Raw genomic sequence first — 11,190 nt, 5'->3', positions numbered from 1 at the left:
TGAATGGTTACTGTAGGAGATGTTTTCTTTCCAGAATACTATGTGTATCAAACAGAAAAAAGATTCATTCAAGAGGAGCCAACAAGGTTTCACATCACATACTGTAATGCACTTATACTGCCATGGAAATTGTTACAGTAAGAATCACCGTGCATGCCGCAACCATCCCCTGCACTGATCTGCTGTGACATCGGCACAAGCAGCATCCATTGCCTGGAGAAGGGACCTCTGGTTTAGAGCCCGATGCTCATACACCCTCCACCACCACGCACCCTTGCTCCTCTTCTTCTTCCTCCTCTTCCTCGAACAGGCAGTTGCCCTTGTTCGTTTACCTGGCCAGGTGCTTCCATGTTCATCCTGTAAACTGTACTGAACTTTGTCAAGCCCTAGATATTTGATGGAAGCATTTATACTCCTGGATAGCACCTGTCAGCTAACTAAAATGACTGTGTGATTGGTGATCGGATGTGAGAAACTCCCCCTTGATTAGTAAAGTTCTAGTTGCACCTGAAAATGAAGCCGATGATACAAGAGATCCATATTACAGTATATACCAGGTATTATGTGCCTGAACGATTTTGACAGTGGAGTGAACTATTGTGCAGGTGATGATGTAAACAAGGAAATTATGCCAAGATGTTTTGCAGAGAACAACCACTTGACTGAGAAGCAACAGTCAGTTTAGACCAGCCAGATGTATTCAATTGGTAATTGGGCTAACTGAAGGCAATTGTACCTAACCGTTTGCACAGATGTGCTAAATCATTTGAAATGTGTGCAAGCTGTAGGCAATTGTACTTGTCATTTGCAAGGAGTTTCTAAAACAATTGCAATTTGATTAAAGGAATGGGACATTCAAATCTGTTGTGAACAAGTGCCCATTGGTTTGGAGCTTTGCACGAGTTGTTTTGAGAATGTCATTTCTGTTTCAAGAATTGAGCCAAAGCAATGGAGAAAAACTGTAAAGTAATAAAAAGTACAAAAGTAATAAAAAGTGCAAGAGTAATGAAAAAGTACAAAAGTAATGAAAAAGTAAAAAAAGTAATTACAAAGTTTTACAAATGTAAAAAGTACTAAAAAGTCATAAAAAATATAAAGTTATAAAAATTATTAAAAAGTTAAAAAGTACTAAAAAGTTATAAAAAAGTAATAAAGATAAAAAGTTATAAAAGTTTAAAAGTTATAGAAAATTATTATAAAGTTAAAAAGTACTAAAAAGTTATAAAAAAGTTACAAAAAGTAATAAAAAAGTAAAAAAGTAATAAAAAATGTTAAAAAGTTAAAAAGTAATAAAACCATTCACACTCATATCTATGGGCAATTTAGAGATCAATTAACCTGAGCAATATATAAATGTTGTAATCTATTTATATTTTATATACGTGTATATAAATATTTTATATATAAGTTACATATATGTGTCTAATATATATATATATATATGTGTGTGTGTATGTGAAAAAAGTATTTATATATTATAAGTGGTGTGAGCAATATATATAAATGTGAAAATCGATATGTATATTGATTAGACTCCAGTCGCAATGAGAAACATATTCATGCAAGAAACCCCAAAAGGGTCCTGGAGTGACTACTATGGAATACTACATTTTTTATCATTGTATTCAAAGCATAATTGAACTGTGGGTATGGAATAGCCAAATAAAATAACGTGGCACAATGTGTGATTAGGCCCTGTATGTTTGAACAAAGTAGGAGAAGGGGAAGTCTAGAGCTGTGACGTCATCGCTAGAGGGGACAGCTGCGTCATGATCAAGCGGAAATTATTTTTGTATATCGTCACTACGGTTACAATTCTTTCTCTTTCGGCATTATTTTTTGGTAAAGTAGTAGGGAATCTTGTGCTTGTCGTAGACGTGTGACTATGGAATCCAACAGTTTCACAGATCTTTCTAGAGAAGCCTTAAAGAGGGAGGAAGTTATAAGTTACATATATGTGTCTAATATATATATATATATATATATATATATGCGTGTATTTGAAAAACGTATTTATACATTATATATATAATTATATATATATAATGTATAAATACAGAAGTAAATATATCCCCTTCCGTGCCAGCGATCCACTGATGGAAATGCCAGTGTGAAATATGCGATGTCGATTAAGCCTTATTATTTTCATAGCTGACACCTAAAACATCAACACAAAAACCAAACCAGCTTTGTGTTCACGTCGTCATGATCTGAGCACCCAAACATCACACATGCATACTCTAAAGGCAATTGTTTGAAAAAGGTTGTTACTGGATCATTAATGAATTTGGCATATTCTATATGCATCAATTAAGGACGAATCATTGCATTGGCTTTCCAGAATGTGGGCCAGACAAGGTCAGAGATGTTTAGGCAGAGGAAATGATCTGCGAGGCCACGTTGACTGGGGAGGTTAATGCAAGATAATGAGAAAACCTCAAGTGGAACATTTATGAAATGATATCACACTCACCTTAGTTCCCCCAGAGGGTGCTATCATGAACCATCTCCTTTCAATCATGCTCTTTTTAATGACTAGATAGAGCCGGTACGCTGATGTGACTTCACTCCAAAAAAATGGGTTACGTTATTGCATCAGACATTGACACACAGGGGTGTTCGCTTCATGTCTCCATGTCTGTATTGACCCACATACAACAAAACAAACAACACCTCCCATAAGATTCGCAACACAAAATGTGAAACACAAAAGGTGAAATACACACTGTGAGCGATCGATTTGTCACTCTCTATGTGATTTATGAACCGTCTTCTTCCTTCAGACGACACTGACCACACAAAAGAGAAATTCCCACTTGCTCGTCACAGTCACGGGGCAACAAAGCGACGCCCCGGTGCTGCTACCAGTAATACCCTTTTACCCTGTTGCATGACATTCTCTCATGACAGCAGCCGAGCATCCAGCTCTCCCGGGGGGAACAGTAAAATAGATAACAATAGACCTCCCCCCTCTTATTTTGTCTCTTCTTTTTTTTTTGAGGATGAAATAGACTTTATCTGCCTGGAAGCTGCTATTCATTAACCCTCTTTTCACAGTCACGACGCATCAGATTAACGAAACAAGTCCACTCTGGAGTGAACAGGTAGGTCCTACACTGCTCTCTGTGCTGTCGGTGTGGGCGGGAATGACCAACTGCCATCCGGCAACTAGGATGTGTACCCTAGAACTCACAGGAATACAGGACTGGCACCTCTGGATCACCATTTATTCAATGCAAATTCTTAAATAATTAATTCGATAAATTGTTAAATATTTATATACACGTATATAAAATATAAAATGTATACATTATTTATATATTTATTATTAAAATATAATCGATCCAAGAAGTTTGTGGGCAGCCAGCATGACGGCCGGAGGGCAGTTGGTCGTTCCCGCCCACGCCGGGTGTTGATGCTGAAATATTTTTTTAAATAGCTAAAAATAGCTGAAATTGTCTTAAAACAGATGAAAATACCCAAAACTAATATATTTAAAATGTGAAAAACGTATTTATACATTATATATATGTATATATATATATATAAATATATATATATATGTAATGGATAAACACATTAATACATTATATATATATATATAATGTATAAATAAGTTTATGACATTTTAAATGTATTTACTTCTGTGTACACACATAGATGTAACTTATATATAATATTTATATACACGTATATAAAATCTAAAATATATACATTATTTATATATTTATTATTAAAATATAATCGAATTGACTATCTAAGAATTTAAATTGAATAAATAGTGCTCCAGGTGGTACCAGTCCTGTTTACCTGCGAGTTCTAGGGTACACATAGTTGCCAGAAGCTCCTCCCACTAGTGGGAGGGGCTCACTGTCCCTGAGACTCTTCCAGACTCTCAAGCTCAAGGTCACTTCACTGATACTGTTCTCACATTGTAAAACGCTTTAGTTTCTACCGTTATTGGCTTTTAAATGTGGCTGTTTCGGCTGCCCAGGGGAATTGTGGGGAATTTAGGGCCACGTAAAGAATTCTCATAACACATTCATAAAACAAGTAACTTGCACAGAGATTTATGAGATGGGGCACACACTAAATCACATTTGTTCCGCCACAGTTGCCCCTGGAGTGCTGTTTGGGTGTTTTCACAGGAAAAATAAGATTATTTTGTCTTTTTGTTATTTTTTGAACGTCGAGCACTCATCAATACTGCGCGAGAAGCAGCACAGAGTTGCCGTACTCTGTGGTATTTGTTATAAATGTATATTGATATATTGATGTTCAAATATGTTTAATACATACTTCGGACCGAGGAGGCAGTCAGGTGGAAATAACAACCTGGGACGGCTTTGGCGGGTGGAATAAAGAGTTAAAGAGCAGGTTGATCTCACGCATCTCGCATATTTCACACTGGCATTTCCATCAGTGGATCGCTGGCACGGAAGGAGATCTTTTCTCCTGGATAATGTTTGTCATAAATATTTCACTTTTGTACACTCCATATTTTCTTGGCATCAGTTACGCTAGATAGATAGATAGATAGATAGATGGATAGATAGATAGATAGATAGATAGATATAGATGGATAGATAGATAGATGGATAGATAGATAGATAGATCTCCATCGAGAACTATTCATACACTCTGTCATATTCATTGAATGTATTTAAACTCTAAATCTGTCCTTCTGTACACATGACATCTATTGCACCTGTCCATCCTGGAGAGGGATCCTCCTCTGTTGCTCTCCTGAAGGTTTCTTCCCTTTTTTTACCCCCTGAAGGGTTATTTGGGAGTTTTTCCTGATCCGATGTGAGGTTTTGGGGCAGGGATGTCTATGTGTACAGATTGTAAAGCACTCAGAGACAAATTTGTAATTTGTGAAATTGGGCTATACAAATAAACTGAATTGAATTGAATTGAATAGATAGATAGATAGATAGATAGATGGATATATGGATAGATGGATAGATAGATAGATACTGTATTCATCCCCGTAGGTGTCATAGTGTGTTTGTGGGTTTATAGTTCATAGTGGGAATATTACAGATATTTATAGTGATTCTTTTTGTTTCTTTAGAGGAATTAAAATCATATCAACGTCGTACTTGCAACTTGGCGCTGGTATGTCACGCTGCAGTTGTTCGCTCTGACCACTAGAGGGCAGTTATGATTCTCAATACACTTAAGCCAGGGGTGTTCAATACGTCGATCGCGATCTACCAGTCGATCGCCGCGATCGACTGGTATTGGTAGATCGCATGACATTAAAAAAAATTGGCCCGCCCAATGAAATCTCCGCCCGCCACCCTATAATTTTCTCTAAAGCGCCAGATTACAGGAGAAGTAATGTAAGGTCCCTTTTCTTAAAGAGCACGTCTTTGTTCTTGTATTAAACTAAACAGCCGTCTGTTATTGATCGTATGTATCCAAACAACAGCAAGTCATTTCAGTCTCTAGTCGCGTTAAAACTTCTCGGCTCGCCGTCTCGCGCGCGGCAGAGCTCCGATGCCGGCGTGTCTGCGCGCATCGGGACGGAGCAACCAAAAAAAAGTCACTTGCACCCAGTGGTGTAGTCCAAAATAAGTGGGTATACGCCGTATACCTGCGTATACCCACTTATTTTTCAGTCAGCATTGCGTTTACCCACTTCTCAATCACCGCTGGTGCCTGGTGCGCATTATTTATAAAACAGGGCGTTTATCCTTTGCTGTATGGCAGGGCTCTTCAATAGGCGGCCCGCGGGCCGAATCCGGTCCCCGAGCTGCTTTGGACTGGCCCCCGGAGTGTGCTCCAGTAAAAAAAATGTCTCGCGCGGCAGAGCGATGCTCGGAGCTCTGCCGTGCTGCGCGCAGACGGACGCACACGGATGAGCACACTCTCACCTAAACATCATCAGAATATACGTTTTTTTTAAATATATATTTTCCCAAAAATATGTATTCCATTATTTCCCAGAGTAAGAGTTATTCTTTTAATTTCATAGCGTTCCTCTTGGTTGCGCTGCTTCCAGCCCCAGGTTGAGATTTGGAGGGCTGGTCTTTATGTTAGATCTTTTATCCAATCATATTCAGCCATCATGTGTTGCCAGGGGTCTAAAATCTGCCCTTAGGCCTTCAGAATCAACATTGCGGGCACTGGTAGCTTAAAGTGAATGGAAATGAAAATTGTGTGTCAACCAATCAGCTTTAGAGTTGGCTATTGTAGGCCAGCTAGCTGGCTCCAGTGTTATACAGGAGCCAGCTAGCAGGCCTAGTGCGTGCACGTCTTTTGATTGGATTACCAATATTGAGAGGCGGGTCCTATGGGCAGGTAGATGCAGAACCTCAGAACTAGGAAACTGAATTTGATAAACGAATTAATTTGCGTACTACTAAGCTGTTTTTTCAACCCACAATGGCGGAAGGAGGAGAAGATATCGATTTGGTCGAGGATATAATTATAACGGCATTCTCAAGACGAACTTTAAGACCGACGACGACGCTACAAAGCCCGTCACAGGCGGGAAAGAGTTTGTTCGCCACTTTCAAAGTTCCAACTACGAGCGCTACCGATGGCTCAGACTCCGAGAAGCTCTGCACACCGGACTGATGGGAATGCCTATTATTTGCAAGTGATCGATTTGGTGTTTGGAGCCACACTGGCTTTGCAAACTTGAGTTGTCTAACCGAGGCAGCAACGAGACACCAAAGTACGGCTCGGCACTTACAAGCAATGGTGCTTTGAGAACTTTTGTGGACACCCGAGCGGATCTACAGATCAACGAACAAGCGCGCAGGGCAACGGAGCTGCACAACGAAAAGGTGAAGAAAAATAGGGAAATATTGAAAAGACTCATTAATTGTGTCATGTGTTTGGGTAAACAGGAACTTTCATCTTCATCATCACGGTGAAACTGCTCTGGGTGACAATGCGCTTTAGTAAACACACTGTAAAAAAAAGTTGGACTTAAAGCTCAAAGTTTGTGTACCAGAAATGGATAGAAGAAGAATATTAATATAACTCTGTTGCACTCGACTATGTTGCCTATTTGTTGAACTGTACTGTACTCTTCCCCTGCAATTCTCTGAATAAAAATGTAAATTTCAAGGTGACGCAACGCCTGGTTATACTGCGTTTCTGTCTAACTGTATAGTGTCTAGACTCGAGCCATGGCATCATAATGATGGTAATAAAAGGTGGATTAATTCGGGTGGGACTGTGTTGGACCTCACTGAAGGCCCAGGCCCACGGCACGCCACTGATATATATATATATATATATATATATATATATATATACTACATCTTCTCACTTTTTCATGTATACACAAAATGTTTAATCATGGAAATTTGGTTTAAAGTCCTGTAAAGGTCCTGGAGATCCATTGGTCAGCATGTGTGTGGACCAGGGCCGGAGTGGGGCCACTTTTCAGCCCGGGAATTTCAGGCTCAAGACCAGCCCACTTTTTTCATGGTAGTGGAAATTGGATAAATGAAGCAACAGTTCAACTCTTACTATCCTGTAGTTCTTTTATTAATACCATGGTCCAACAAATAATGTAAAGGTTAAATACAACAATAATAATCCACTTAAGATGAGAAGTTAACAAAAAATATGCATAACATTAAAAAAGGCAGAAGGGCATAGCAGGGGTGTCAGACTCAGATGAGGCAGTAGGCCAGATTTGTTGGAGTGAGACCTCATGGAGGCCGTCATGGTCATGGTCATTGTTATGGTCATTATCCTTTTTCTGCATGATTATTATATAGTGGTGATTTACTCCTTTACTACACACACTAATGAGCAAACAATGCATATTGGTTCATCAAGTACTGTACTGCTCTTTCTTAGAATATATAACTATAATTGGGGCAGGGATGTCTATGTGTACAGATTGTAAAGCACTCCGAGACAAATTTGTAATTTGTGAAATTGGGCTATACAAATAAACTGAATTGAATTGAATTAATTCATATGGTTTCCTCTGTTATCCTCTCTACCTGTCCCTGTAGTCATGGCCTCCTCATTGCAAATGTCGGGCTCATCATTTTCAGCAGGAGACTGTCTTATCTGCTGCTCCGAAGCTACAAAGAAAAATTAAGTCATATTACTGCATACTTCAATATCAATAGTATATATCAATATTTGCATAATATTTGCAAAGTCTATGGATCGCCATATTTTGGGTGATATAAAAAGGCTAATATTTTAATTCAATTTAATATTTAGCTTGGGAATAGGTTGACAACGCTACAATGATATTAATCAAGGCTACAACGTTAGCCGAATAGTTATGTTGCTAATCATTAGGCCTGTGTCTCTCTTTACCAGTTGCCACTTGTGTTTGTCCTCTTGTGAATAAATCTGTAAGCTTGGCACATTTGGCAGCATCCTCCTCCAATGCCTTTCTTTTTTTCAACCTGGCTTTTCCAGCCCCTCATGCCCTCTTCCTCCCGTCCATCCTCCCTGACGCGTATCGTTGCGGTCGGGCCGGCCCAGCTATCAGGAGCTGAGAAAACTTTTTGGAAAAGACCGCTAAGGACCGAACCAACTCTATTATTTGGGAGGGGTGAATTTCCTCGTACCATGCGAGGAAGTTCACCCCTCCAAAATAGAGTTGGTTGAGTTCCATAATGGACTGAACCAACTCTATTATTTGGGAGGGGTGAACTTCCTCGCATGGTACAACCCATGCAGAGGCTGCGGTGTCAGAACGCGGAACGTGTGTAGCCCACTTTAAGAGATGATGGAATAACGTGACAAATGTCAACAAATAAAATTCTCGACCGGCCCAGAAGTGAAGCGGCCCACCGGGAACTCTCCCGATTCTCCCCATTACCCACCCCGGGCCTGCTGTGGACCCGTCACAAACAGAACTGACAGCGCTCACTCGCGTGAGTTTACTAGCCCGACTGTTTGTGGCTTAACCCCGTCATACGCGTCGTTGAGGGGGCGTGGCGTATCTCCGTTACTTTGCTCCGTGGAAACATATTTTCCGCCATCCGCCACGGAATAATGAACCAATTTTTCTACGTTATACTTCTTGTGTTAATGCCACACACGTCGTAACATCTAGCGCCCCGGTGTGAATGACTTCCGCATCCAGCGTCACGAGAGCAGCAGCAGCCAATTAGATCCAACAGCGGAGCAGCTCAGCGCTGATTGGCTCTCACAACGCAGCGTTCTGGTTCTGTGCTGTGACGTCGATACTCGCTAGTGACGTCATGGAGCTTTGATCCAGAGTGCGTAAATAGAGAGCAGACTCAAGCACTGTTCGGAGGTCTACTTGAGGCTCTGGGAGAGTCCTGGGAACCATGGTAACCAGGATGTGTACCCTGGGTACTCGTAGACTGGGAGGTGATAGAGCAGGCTCTAGCACTGGTCTCAAGCCTACTTGAGGATCTGGGAAAGTCTTGGGGACCATGGTAACCAAGATGTGTACCCTGGTTACTCGTAGACTGGGAGTGATAGAGCAGGCTCTAGCACCGCGGGTGGGGGTTATATATACACATGTACATACATAAATACATGGTGAACTAATCTTACATTAGGTTGTTCAGCTGTAGTAAGACGGCATTGAAGGCCTAGGTAGAAAATGCACGGCCCGCCACTGAAAACAATACAATATAAAAAGGCATACATGAAAACAAATAAAGCAGATACAAAAGAAGGCAATCAACACAAAACAATACACCTTTTAAGGGGTTATTTACAGTGACAATAGCCGTTTCTCAATTCAAAGTACACTGAGTACAGACTGGTCTTGACTCTTCGGAGTCTGGTCTTCGGAGTCTGGTCTTGGGAGTCCAGACTCCGGAGGACGGGAGGACGGTCTTTCTGCGATTGGAACAGCAGCTAACTTGATGACGTCACCACATCAGCTGTTCGTGCTCATGAGTTTACTCCATTTTTTAACTGTAAATTACTTTTTACAGTCAAACAAAATATGACAACCCTGCTTTTTCAGGGTTTGTGTGTATATAAATAAATACATATATATATATATAACATATTATAAGTAGCTCGCATGCTGAAAAAGTGTGAGCAGCCTTGACTTAAGCCAACCAGTATCACCGTCCTCATATCAATACAACTTTATTAAAATGACTATTTGCAGCAAATTGCTAATCATTGGTACCAATAGCATCAAGGACATCGGTATCAGATTTCTGGTGTGCAGCTCAAGACAGACTTACATTATTACATGTTATAGTTTTTTCATTTAATGTATTTGTTTTTATTGATCATGTCGGTTATGAGGCCTCCTACCGTACACCTCCAGGCTATACGAACAATTATGTCAAAATGGTGGGAAGTCAAACATTAGAAATCAGAGCACTTCTTTCAAGATAGTTGCGAACACAGATGAGTTAGCCCGGTGTGGACGTCTCCTGGTTACTCACTTCTATACACAGGCGAGGCGGAGAGACACCACATCCTTTACAGCAGCATGACAACGTCCACATTGTTTTACTGGAGGATCAGAGACAACTACTGGCCATGAAATAATCGACAATATAGATGAAATCTGGAATTCTGTGATTGGTGTTGGGTACGTTTTGACCTGATATGAGTTTTCTTTCCATTAAATGCCCATTGGTTCTTGCCCTCCACCTTTGGGAAGGTAACAAGTCACGGAGAAAATTCACCAAATCTCTTCTCAGCAATGCTTACAGATGTCCTTTTGTGATGCCCGGAAACTTTCAAATGCGTAACAATTCCAGGGTTCATACACATTTTGACCGATGGATTTCCAGGACTTTTCCAGGACTTTAAACTAAATTTCCATGACCAAACATTTCGTGAAATCTTAGAGTAGAGATGGAAAAGTGAGAAAGTATAGTATTTAAACTAACAATGAGAATTTCAAAGCAGTATATACCATGTAAATTAACATATGAATATAAGAAATGTCCATAACTTTTCCAAAACCTTCGGGATTAAATTTTTTTCAATGACCTGGAAAAAAACATTTTAAAAAACCATGACTTTTCCAGGTATTCCAAGACCGTACAAACCCTGTCACACAATGGTAAGTTATTTAAATCTGCATTTAGCCTGTGACACTCGTCTTTTGTATTTGTATAAGTTAATTCTGCGACAAAAAAAGAAAGAAACGGAATGTAGTCCCTTCCCCACACAACTCAGAACAGGGTTCATATACATTTTGGCAGATGGATTTCCATCACTTTTTCCATTACTTTTCCAAGA

The sequence above is a fragment of the Pseudoliparis swirei genome, chromosome 23 (assembly GCF_029220125.1).
Source record: "Pseudoliparis swirei isolate HS2019 ecotype Mariana Trench chromosome 23, NWPU_hadal_v1, whole genome shotgun sequence".
In the NCBI taxonomy this organism is placed as follows: domain Eukaryota; kingdom Metazoa; phylum Chordata; class Actinopteri; order Perciformes; family Liparidae; genus Pseudoliparis; species Pseudoliparis swirei.
Note: the sequence above shows the minus strand (reverse complement) of the source record.